Below are 13,522 nucleotides of genomic sequence, written 5' to 3' on the forward strand. Positions count from 1 at the left end.
AAACTCAACTTTAAAGAAATGTAACTTATTAATTTTAATTTGTTAATGCACAAGTGAAAACCTTGATTTTTAGATGAAGGAATAGAAACTTTATTTTTATTTCGTTTTATATATTATATATTTTTGGTTAGTTAACCAATATAATTTTGTACAGAATTCATATTGACTTCGAGATAAATTTAAATATATTGTATCATTAAAATCCGACATAAAATGTATTGAGATTTTAATCATTGCGTTGGCCGGTTAATTTTCACCATTTGCCGATCACCTTGAGTCCCAAAAATCTTTAAATATTTGAACTGTAGATGAATATTATTAAATCAGGCAACACGGCAATATATTTGATATAGTTTTTACAGACAACTTGTAGAAGTACAATAAATAGTTAATAATATAAGAGTATACAATATAATAATATTAATTCACATAAATCAGCTAAATTGCTAAATACATTCTCATTTACTGTTTTTATTTAACGAAACAAAAATTAATTATTTCATTATATTATAAATGTGCATAGATTTTATGTTAAATCGTATAAAAATTAGGACCAACTAATAACTATCATCAACTTAGTATATCTAGCAGATTTAAAATGAGGACATATTAGTAAATGCTTTTATTTATCTATGCGCGTGATAATTACCATTTTTTTTTAATTTGATATTCAAATAAACTCATTTTAAAAATAAACATACATAACCTATGTTTTAGTATGAGTGATCAATAGATAAAAATAAAATAAAACTGCTCGACGATATCAAAGATTGTTTTAAATTAAATTTTTTTCTTGAAACTTTTAACAAATTAAATGTCTTATTAAATGTAGTTTAATTAAACTAAAATAATAACCTATATCTGCTGATAAATTATTAAGCATATATTATATTTTGCAGCGTAGGTAATAATGTTATTTCTGTATAACTAGGTACCTACCATAAATCAAATGTGTAAGTAAAGAATTTACCTTGCAATTGTAAATAGTTTATAAGTTAGCTTTGGCTAAAAGTAAATTATTGATTTTCAATGCTCGTTTTGAAATAAATAAACTGGAAATAAAATCACGAAACTAATGAGTAATGGGTTTGTGTTAGATTTTCCCGTGGTGAGTTTTATTTTATGCACTCGATACCTGATCAAATTCTCAAACGGAACATAATATCCTAAATAAACGTTTGCGCCAACCATTTAACCATTGGCTATTGATTTTTCTATCTGCTGTGAAACTCTTGAAATTACAAAACTTATTTTGCATAATGATAACTCTTACTTATTTTTTACATTTTTGTTTTGAAATATTTTTTAATAACAATGAGGTGGAATAATTTAAATTAAATGTCAATTTATTAATTAGTTTTTAAGATTAAATTTAAAGATTTATGTTCAACCTAAAATATATTTAGTTATAATCATAACTAAAAATATTTCATAAATGTAAAATAATACATAATATGGCACACAATAACCGTGTATAAATTATTTGTTGAATCAACGTTTTTTTATATTGGTTGTGAAAACTAAGTCTCTTCTTCGACAACTAAGCAATTAACCACACATTGATTAAATACATTTAAAAATAATTGAGGTTGTTAACATTACATGTTGGCTTTTTAACAACTTTCATATAAAAATATAGATACATATTTACATTAATATTAAAATATTAAAGTACGTAGGTAACATTATATTAAATTTGTATACCAATACTAAAATATTTTAATATTATTATTTTGTAAAAAGTTAATACATGTAAGTATTAAAGATCGCAGTGTTTCTACCGTCGTAGATGGTTCGTAATGAAGTGGATAAATTGCTTTCTAGTAGGACCACGTAATATTTATATATTTCATAGAACGGCGCTCCGTATAGGCATTTTTAAGGCATGTAAGTGAATGATAGCAAACGGGAGCTCCAAAATATAGCCAACGGCCTGAATTTCGTTAAGCATGAAACATATTATAATATTATTAATAATAATATATTATTATTTCACTAATAAAATTGATAATGTTCAGAAGTAATAGTAGTTGAAGATCGAAATGAAAGAATGAAAATCGTCAGGTTTTGGGATGCCGTTTGCGATTAAGAATGTATGGTGTTGTACATTAATTTGTTGTACAACCAATAAATTAAACGAGTTGATAGTATGCACTTAGTAGACGTTTTCTTTTCTTACCCATTCGATCGTTCGCACCTAAATAACAATGGGCAGCATTAATTAGTATGGTCTGTAGTCAAATTCAGTTCGTTGACCATGTACGAGGAGGATAGAAGATGTATTTCAGGCATTACTTACGAAAACGGTATGCATGAATAAGTAATCATAATTATAATGGACAAGTAGTTATAATAGTGTTAATATAGGTATAATTACTAACTCGATCGTCATTCTGAATGTATAACTTGAAAAACATAGTGACGTCAACGACGAATCGTTCAATATTATTTACTCTTAACATCTACATGTACAATGTATAATACTACCTATAAGACAATATACTTTCAGAACAGTCCAGTGACTCAACACGATTACAATTTCCAAACTAATATTATTATAATAAAATATTGTTGCTCACGTCAAACCGTACTAATATTACCACGGTATATTATAATAATATAACGTGGTGGTGGTATTTTATGATATTATTTATTGATATACGTGCCGTTATTCACCAAGTCGCTCGATGTTTGTAATAATTTGAATTATAGCAGGTGGTTCGTAACTTTAATATGATATGATGAAAAACACTAATAGGCATTTTACAAAGCATTATATTATATTTATAAGCATTATTTTACTATATTTTATTGTATACATTTTGTATGTAATATGTGTTAATAGAAAAATCGGTTTTTATTTGTTCGTTATTGCGTGTGCAAGCAATAAGGACGAAAATATGTATTTAATATATTATCTATGTCTTCAGGCTTATAAATTTCAATCTCAATACGTGACTCATTTTTAAATGTATCAAAGAAATATATGTAGGTACTACCGTAGTCAACGGTCGTATAATAGGTATGCGATGAATTGGGTTCAAATCGACGTGAAAAAACCACTTAAACACTGCAGCTGCACTATAAATGCGCTGAAATTAAAGACTAGTAATCCGACGCGGTGTTATGATGTATAGCAGTAATAATTATACTGCCGTCCTGATATGGTGTGGAATGTATGCACGCCGTGTTTAGGTACTATTTTACGTCCATTTATACATCGCAATAATAATAATAATAATTCCCCGGGAGATTTTTACCTCCCCCCCCCCTCCATGCACAATTCGCTCTGCGAGTATACCGTAGTTCCGTCGGGGCCATAATAATTTAACGGGGGCGGATCGTCCGGACGACAATGGTAATTTATTCAAGATACTGCTCTCCTGTATAGGTATATAACTATATAAGTTAGATACTGCGGCTATTAGGCAGGGCAGTGCTCATTAAGGTTCACGATGAGGACTTATGTTTGATTAAAAACAAAACCGTCGAGTCTGCACCGGGTATGCTCGCCCCGCGTGTTGAGTGATCGAATATTATCTATAGCCATACCTACAAAATAGTTAATTACTATAAATAGGGTTGTGTAAAATGCACGAACAACAAAATATAGTTTTATATTAAATGTTATGTATTACATTCCTAAGCGATAGACGCGTACTACGCTCTTTGTTTGGTGTTAACAAAAAAAAAAAAAAAACACCCATCGATATTATGTGTAAAACGTTATTATACATTTTGTATATTATACTATTATTATCTTTTCCTAAACGATGAAATATTATTTGACGTGTGGGTATATTATATATATGGTATGGTTGATGTACAGTACCGATTAATTAATGCAAATTACCGCAGTCCATTCGTGACATGCTGTCGTATAATATGATAGTTGGTAATTGGTATTATTTACAAAATTGATATTACTCATTATTTCATTATGTATAATATTGTATGTAATATTATTATTTTACCACTTCATTTTCATTATACGGTAATTTTAATGTGTCGTGGATATGTGTTATCGCTTTCATTTATGAAATATTTCCCCGAGGGAATTTTTGAATTTGAATTTTTGTTAAAAAATAAAAAATATTAAAACATAATTTAACTGCACTTCACTAGCATAATAATGAAAACGTTTTCAACTCGTGAGCACACTGACACCAATAATTACCATAATTATTATACCTTTCATTTAATACAATAATTATCGATTGGTCTAAATTATATAATTATGTTTAGTGATTTTGTATTTTATTAACCAGTACCTACCTACACAAAAATACTCAAAACACAATTAACACAAATAATTTATTTTGTTTTTTGTCTTGTCCATTTTCTATAAACTATTAGTAAAATCAATTAGAACTACTTGTTTCTATAACAAAGAATCATGCCTTTCCCTATTATTGACTTACGATAAAATGTTTACACTTAAAGAAACCGTATTGGAGTATTATTTACTGTATATAAATGAACATTCATTTTCGAAAATAATTATTGTGCATTCGATGTATTTATAAACTTCCATACAGATTTTAGACTCCTCCCCATACTCAACTAGGTAAAAAGCTTAGCTAGAATATTATAATATTCAGATTTCAGAGTAAACTTAAATGTGTTATCATATGACGTCTTAACAGTTTACACACTGGCAAATCATCTCTGTCACACAATATCGTACAAATATTTTCAATAGAGAGGGGAGGAAAAAATCAGTACACGAAAATACACGATAATTCATCAAAGAGTTTCATCCGATTTTTAATTTAATGACAAATTTATTCAAATTCTGATTTTAGGAACTTTAATCAACATTTAACAATTTGGAGAAAATAGTTCGAGGGTTATAAATAATAATTATTATATATAAATAATAATAAATATTTAGTATTTTTTAAAACCATTTATTTTGTTACACCTGTATAATATATTATCTTTATTACATACATTTAAATTACTCTGCATAACTAAGAACTTCTTTAAATTACGATTGAGATACTCCCATCAAAATTCTCAGAAAAATCATCTTCTTAATAAATAATAATTAAAAAGTTGGTTCTCATTTGAAAAAAAGACGTTTTGTGTTACCACATGATTAGATATTAAATGATATAAAAATCTGATATATCTAAAAATATTTTAAAGATAATTAAATATCTGAACGTTCTTAAAAAATTCAAAAACCATAATTTAATAATATTATTAAATAAAAATAGGAGAGTGAGCATGGTTAGGGAATCATCATGTGTATAATATATTATTATTATATATATATATATATATGTACATTAGAAAAAACACTTTCACGTATTTTTATATAATGAAAAAAGTCAATAGGGATTAAACACAAAAACCCTCACATGTACTCCACTGATTCTACATAATATTATATACCAATAGATACCAGAATTATTATCTAAATTTGAATTATATGTCCAATTAGGTTTGTCATATAGGATAAAACTTTGAGGATCAGCAAAAACATCGAACATCCTTTAATCTTTTCAATCAACTGATAAAATAACTACTAATTATTAATGTACCACGAGTCTTGAAAATACAAAATCTCCCATGGTTTAACCTTAAACCACTGTACGAAAATTTCATACTGCTACTTTTGCACCATTCAAATCCTCTTATCGGCGATCAACATACTCATTAGGTACACTTAATAACATCACTATTCCATTTACATAGAAATGGCCCTAGATAATATTATACATCAATTACTTATAATACAATTAAATTTAAAAAAAAAATTATAATATAATTTGGTTTTTGAAATTATTTCCATGCAGAATTTTCACCCTTGTTTTCAAGACTTAAAACAAACACTATTGTTATTGTCGTATTTCGCTTACAAACTAGTTTGAACTCCGGATTTTCCAGATTGTGTATTCAAATAAGAAAATAAAACAATCATTTTAGCTGGTATTTTAATGTATCGATGAATGATAAAAAATAATAGTTTATAGTTTTATAGTATTTTTTATTATTATTCATGTACAACATCAACTGCTAGGTTATGGGCATAGTTTATATTATTTGCTATTTAGTTAAACGTTTAAATGAAAAATTGAACAATTATTCCAGATATATTGTGGGTAAGTGTATGTTTCAAAGATTAATAACATTTTTTTTTAGTTATAGATAATATTATTTCAAAGAATTTGTCTGAGTGGTGTTTAATTATTTTATTTAATTAAATTCTGGATTCTATAACAATTTTTTTATACCTTTGAATATTTTTTTCATTGAGTTATATTATAATATGTCTTGGCATTTACGAAATAAAAGAAATCAAGCTTATCTTTAGAATGCACTATACATACATTTATTAAAAACACACATTTTAGTATTAATTTTGGACATTAAAAATAATTTAAATTCAATGTTTTTTTAAAAATAATAATTTATTATGTTTTAAAAAAGAATACATTTATAAAATATTTAAAACTATTTATAGTGTATACAAAATAAGTTTATATATTATTATACTGAATAAATATTGTCTAATTCATAATAATATTGTTTAGGTCATTGTGATAAAATTATTTAAAAATTGTTGTACTTTAATTTTTTATATACTCAATATTCCTAACTATAATATGCTCAAAGCACTTAGTTTCAAACTATGAAACATTGACTAAATAAGAAAAAAATGTGTTGGAAATAATTACTAGCTAAAATATAAAATAGTTTATCATGCATTTTAAAACTGTTTTTGAATATTAGATTTAAAAAAAAAAGTTAAACCATTTTTAAATTGTTTATAATTATGTAAATAATAATAATTTGTATAATCGCATTAAATATTGTCAATTTATTTCATGGATGGAAAAATACACCAGGTATTTATAATTGTACAGATGTAAACCTTTTTTTATTAAGTATAATTATTGTGTACACTGAATAAATAGAGTATACGGCACAAAAAATATAATTTTTGAATTTATCATTTTATTTATTGTTCAATGAAAAATGACATACTAAAATTGATTACATATTATATATTGTGTTCATATTATGATATTTTTATTTTGCATGTTGAGATCTTAATTAAACTATTTTATCATAATTTAATATCACAGTAAATCATTAAAGAATATCGATTGATTAATTACAACAAACGTATATTATATCGTACATTTAAATTACCTAATATTCATTATAATATTATTATATAGTGGTATATTATTTGTTACAGTATAAAATAATTATCAGGCAGAATAAAATGAGCTCAAAGGCTGCGCACCTGGCAGCATAACGGACGGATACTAAATTATATTCTCATTAAAAAAAGTAATCGACCAGATGAGTAAAATTAAAAATATATCTTGAATAAAATGAACGAATCAAATACCTTTTTAATGACTTCAAACAAATTTTAATATCTTACACTCTCTTGGAAACCAAAATTGGCGAAAAATAGTATAAAATAATTTTATATCTCATCATATAAATAAAATAAATATTAATAAAATATTAATACATTTCTATTAATATAATTGCATATTGTGTTAACATTAGCTCAACAGTTAACACTGTCGTATAGTTATTTTACGCTACAACCCATAATAATTCAAATTAATTTGTGTTTCGTATATTTAAAGATGTTTTTCATTACATGATATTAAGACGTGGTAGTTTATCTCTAGTTCCCACGATTCATGTTAATATTTGCTATCCGTCGATATTCGCCATGTAGAGGAACAGAATAGGTTAGATTAGGTCTTGTACGAATATTTGGTATGTTTGGTATTGGTCATCTTCCCCTCGTATTATCGGTAAAGTGACAGGAGTCAAAAAAACATGTACTTTATACTTACATATATTTCTCAAATACAAGAGTGGCAAGAATGATCTATTTGACTATATTCGAATGATTTGACGATTGTTAGAATATTCGTATACGAGTATAATATTATTTTCGTCAAGTACACGAGTCATGGGAACTCGGCTATACTTAGACTAAATGATAATATAATACTATTATGTTTTATATTCGTTTCTAATTTTGCATCCACATTGTGGGTAGTTATGTTTACTATATGTCTTAATCGTTTGTATTAGCCTATACGGTTTTATAGTGTATAGGAATTATATACTCTGATAATGATTTTAATAATACGTTAAGATTTATAACAACCCCATTCGACGACATCAATACATTGCTACCTGCTACTCAGACACTCGAGCACTGCTGTTTGAACACTGCCGTATATTAAAAATTCGATACTTTATATTTATAATCCCAAATATAATATGACGTAGGTATATTATAGCTTAGTAGGTAAGTACGTCATAAAGTAAACAGTATCAATAATATACAACAGAAATCAAGACCGATGCACTACCTGTTGATGACCGGGAAAATGGGATCCGAGGGGCTGATATTGTGTCGTGTTACACCGGACGACTCGACACTGACAAATACCATAAGAAAATATGACGTAAACATCCGTGGTATAAGAACACCAGGAGCCATCAGCTTCAGTAACAAAACAGTCACAGATGAACCACTATAACCACGAAACCGTGATAAACATTGGGTTCCTGCACGGTGAACGTGATTTAAAATGGGAAGCATTATATTAATATTGTCGAATTGTTTTCATCCGTTTCTGGAGATGGGGCGTAGCACGTATTGTGTGTTATAAATTCTAATAACAATATTATATTTGTTCACCACGGTCTGTAATCAATACTGCACCGGATTTGTCAGAGCAAACGTCTATGTGTAGGTAATCAACGAATTGTCTAGCTTTAAAAATAGTACACATAATATTGTCATCGTCAAAACGTTTTTTACGCACGTGTGCGTTTCCATCGCGCCCGCGCCTGGTGCATCTCAGCCGGTGCGACGCTTCGCGTCATCGGCGTTATCGACGAACCTCACGAACTGCGCGACGGTTGTGTAAGGACCAAAATGTTGGAGTGCGAAAAAGTATTTACAAATTTGATCGTTTCTACCACCATACCATATGCATAATATATTTCTCCTAATTATTAGTTTTCATCGAACAGCTGGACGGTTCGTCGTTTAATATCTTCCAAAATATATTTTTTTTAATAATATGTACCATTCGTATGTTGTGAAGTTTTATTAAAAAGGATATTATTCAATAATAATAATATTATTATTGACCACAAGTTATACAACTGATTATGATTGTGGTACCAAGATATTTTTCATAAATTCACAAAAGAATTTGGTCATCATTTTATTTTACTATTTTGAATTTTGTTTTATAAATATACATGAATATATATGATATTATATATTTAATTAAAATATGATAATATTCATCGTGCAACTAGGTCAAAGTTGATTATAATAAATAATAATAGTCAAAAATATACTTGTTTGTTTGAGTTTATTGTTAGAAATACCAATACGTAGTAATATAATTGAATATTCTGTTAAGATTATCTACATTTTGTGTCTGGGGATGTGAGAGGTGAAATGCAAAACCATCCAAAAGGCTATACGTCCATTCGTCTTACACTTGGGACACAGTTAGATTGTCATTCGAGTCAGTTTCAACCTATTTTTTTCCAATCCGAGCATCATAATAGTGTAATGTAGGGTTTTCCCGAGTACATATACCCTATTATATAAAGTTGTATTTTAATTCATTATTCAAATACACGAGTTCACAGTACGTGATCGCGTTGTGCGGCGAGCCCATTTTCTAGTTACACGAACCAAGGTGACAATTTGTGTTATTATGTTACCTGAAGAATACTGTTGAAACTTACCGAAGAAATGCTCCAAAGTCCGTCTTCAACGCCGGATATCTACTCGACGACGATTTATTTGCACTCGCGCACACGACACTACACGTGACGGACGGAGACGGCAGACTGCGAATTTGTCTTCGTCTCGCCTCTCGGATCTTCCCGGTTCGCAATAACTATTATTTCACCGACACTACGGTGACGGTGTACTAGGTTATCCGACGGGTGCGCACGAAATATTATATTTTCCGTTAAAATTTTTCTCGTTTCATTTTCCGACACTGTTTTTCAAAAAACAAATTGTCTAGTTTTAGCTCTGCCCCGGTGCGTACTGCTAAAAATCCCGTTCGGTTCACAACATCACAATGGACACGATCTGGGAACACTACGGCGGCGCCGGTGGTCCGGGAGCGGTGGCGGCGTCACAGTCGGCGGCGGCGGCAGTGGTTATTCGGCGGTCCCTTTACTCCGAGGGGAGGATAATGCGGTGCGCGCGCATCGCGATACGCCGCCACCTCACCGCCACCGACACCAACGCCTCACTATTCACTATAGTATAACTACGCTTAAGTTCTCGTCCCGGAATCCAACCCGCTGGTTCGTTTCTTTTTACCAGTTTATTTTTCTTAACATTTTTTTTCTCATCAATCCCTTTCACCCAGTTTTATTTTTTCGTATTTTTTTTTTCAGCCCCTCCATCATCATAACAACTCTACACGTACACTTTAATATTATATAACTCGCGAACATTATAATATAATCGTCGTATTCCACGGTTGCAAATATTTCGTATTCCACGTCGAGATTCATAATATTACGTTGTTATTTTTCGCACGGACATACTACAACTTTTAATTGGCAGGTATATACCTATAGTATATGCGGCAGAATGTGGAGGTATAGCCTTTGATATGGTTAACGCGAGTCCGGGCGATTCTCCGGCGTCGGTGGAAAACAGTCGTGTCGGCGATGAAGCATAATATACCATAGGATGATAAGTCGTATCTATTCTGCCATATACCTAGGTACTAACTTTCTATAACTGCAATTTCGTTATTCTGTCACGTGACCGTTTCCGAGTGACCGCGCGTGTGGTAAATATTTGTAAAATGCTTTTGATGGCTGATCCGAATTTATTTTATTTTATTTTTAGCTTTTTCCTCTATTTCTCTGATACTTTTATCTCGAAATAAGTTTGTATGAATAAATATATATAAGTATTAGATTAGAAAGTTTTGAACGCTTCGCCAAGCGTGTTAAGAACATTTTATAACGCATTACGTTAGAGGTTTTTATTGTTTTTGTTTTATTCCACACGAAAGGTTAAAATATATATGAGCAACAAGAGTTAAAATTGATCGTATGACAAATAATTAAACTTTAAATATTATGGTTAAACAATAATTCTATTAATTCTATAAATGAAATATGTACTCGGTTTTTAATCATTTAAAATGTACTATGACCTCATATATGTTTAAGGTGAAAAATCATTTCAACTATAAATTAGTGTGAAAAGATAATTCAGATTCGATGTTCGTCCAAGTTAATGTTTGAAAGTATATTGTACCTAGTATTAATATTTAAAATAATTTTCATTAAATAAGCAAAATAGAAAAGATTAAAATGTATAAATGGTAATATGGTATAAAAAAAATAGAGGTTCAAACGTAATGAGTAAATATGCCTTATCATATTTACTGTTTACACCAAAACTATGAGCTCCAAATACGATTTCCAGTGTTTCAATATAATTTTTTTTTTGTCAAGTCAAAAGTCACATGTAATATTAATATTCATAAGATTAAGAAGTTTCCATAGGACTGTGAACAGTATTCTCGTATCCTATATAAATACCACTGCGCATCATTTCACTGCTTCAGAACGGCAGTTTCACACCCTGCGTTCACTTAGTGTTATGGTGTTACCTCAAAGAGGAGGTTTATATCGGGAAACATCGTATTCTTAAGGATCTTTCTGCAAGCAATTACAAGGGAAATTCATGCGATTCCAGCTGAAATATTAGAGATTCATATGAACAACTTTCAACTCGTTTATACGGGACAGTCAAAGCTTAGACGACTTTATTTCACTGTAAATTCAAAATGTCTATGTAATAACTAAGTTGTTTTATGTAAATAATATTTGAAAACAATTTAAACCAATTTTTGCTTAAGATAAAGTGATTTGTTGCTTTTTGAAAATCATTATATTAGGATGCTTCCCTGATGGATCTTGTACTGTAAAAATATATGCAGCTTAAAATATACACAGTAGGTACTATGCACATTGCAAAATTCGTCTTCCAAAATGCCTATCAACTTACTGTCATATGCAGATATTATGTCGTTTAAAAGTTCTGTAAAAAGCTTGTTTTCTGAAAAAGCACTTAAGGGTTACACCAGTCACACATACTAATACATAACTTTATACACGTATTCACATGTGTATGAAACTATTGAAATAAAAATCTTACACAATAAAAAACATATAAAAGTATAGAACTAATTCATTTTTATGATCAATTTAAATATTTGTTAATTTACATAGAACAGTTTTGTCTCGTTCAAATATTTTGAAAAACTAAGAATTATTTAGTCCTTTTATGTTATTATCGCAATTACTTATTTAAAACATAGTGTTATTATGATAAGCAAGTATAAATTATTCACCTGTTGTAAATAAGTTCTATGTTAAAAAATATTTATATTGCACCAACCAATCTTAACTTAGACAGTGTAACATACTTCATAATAATTGTAATTTGAATTATGTGTATAAAAAAACATATCCACACAATTAATTCATTAATGATTAATAGCAATATTTGGTTTTAATGTTTGGAGTATACTCTATACATATCTATGACCACTTAACATCTAATCTACCATAAAATTCGATGATTTATTGAATATTGAATCTCAACAATATACAAAAAAGGCTTTTGGGCTAAAAACAATCGTTTGAAAATTGTAGTCTGCACAAGACTTTTGGTCTGTTGTAGTCATTACTCATTTTTATGATTTATGTGTGCGAGGCGAACGTTGACGGTGAGTCTGGGTCGCATTAAAATTATAGTATTGTGTGTAGAACATTTGACATTCTTTCAAAGATTATAAAAAAAAAACAGGAAAGTCACTCTCTGCTGTATCTGATGTATAGTAGGTTTCAAGTGTACCACCTCGTCGTTGAATAGGTCACTGTAATGGATGTGTAAAAATTGAATCCAATGATAAATCATTGTAATACAAAAAGCAAAGACGACGTGTCATTCTCTATTTCTGACTAGTCTTAGAATAAGCTAAAGATTATTCATTATAAATTTACATTATCATACTAATTATTTATTTTTTCAATCAGTACCAATAATGTATGTATATAATATATAATTTTCACCAAATAAATTGCATATATTATAGTATATATTATTTTTATTAAAATTTGAGTCATTATTGATGACGTTCATATAACAGTAGTACACTATAATAAATAAAATTATAATGCTTTGTGTTCACAGACAAAAAATGTATCATATATTAGTCAACAAATATACTCAAATGTATTAGGTTAGGTCGGGCTAGGTTCAAATAGCATCAACAAAAAAAAGGGAGAGTACAGGTAACCCATCTACCATAAGTATAGTATGAGTCGAAACCTATAATGTAATTCGTTATTAAAAGGTCTGTGATCTCTGTAATTAATGTCGATAATTTATTAAATTACAATTAAATTACAAATCATTGCATATGAAAAACAATTCTGAATTGAGATAGTT

At 28.8% G+C, this 13,522-nt stretch overlaps 1 protein-coding gene across 2 annotated transcripts in view; it reads right to left on the bottom strand.

Annotated features, from left to right (window-relative positions):
- Positions 1-10,154, bottom strand: part of LOC111026605 (cyclic nucleotide-gated cation channel alpha-3) — a 112,305-nt gene extending 102,151 nt beyond the window's left edge. For both annotated transcript variants that reach the window (XM_022304707.1, XM_022304708.1), the window contains exon 1: positions 9,769-10,154. The gene's annotated coding sequence lies outside the window, so the exon portion shown is untranslated. The remainder of the gene's footprint in view (positions 1-9,768) is intronic.
- Between the last annotated feature and the right edge of the window lie 3,368 nt (positions 10,155-13,522).

This window comes from Myzus persicae, unplaced genomic scaffold (genome assembly GCF_001856785.1).
Source record: "Myzus persicae strain clone G006 unplaced genomic scaffold, MPER_G0061.0, whole genome shotgun sequence".
Classification (NCBI taxonomy): domain Eukaryota; kingdom Metazoa; phylum Arthropoda; class Insecta; order Hemiptera; family Aphididae; genus Myzus; species Myzus persicae.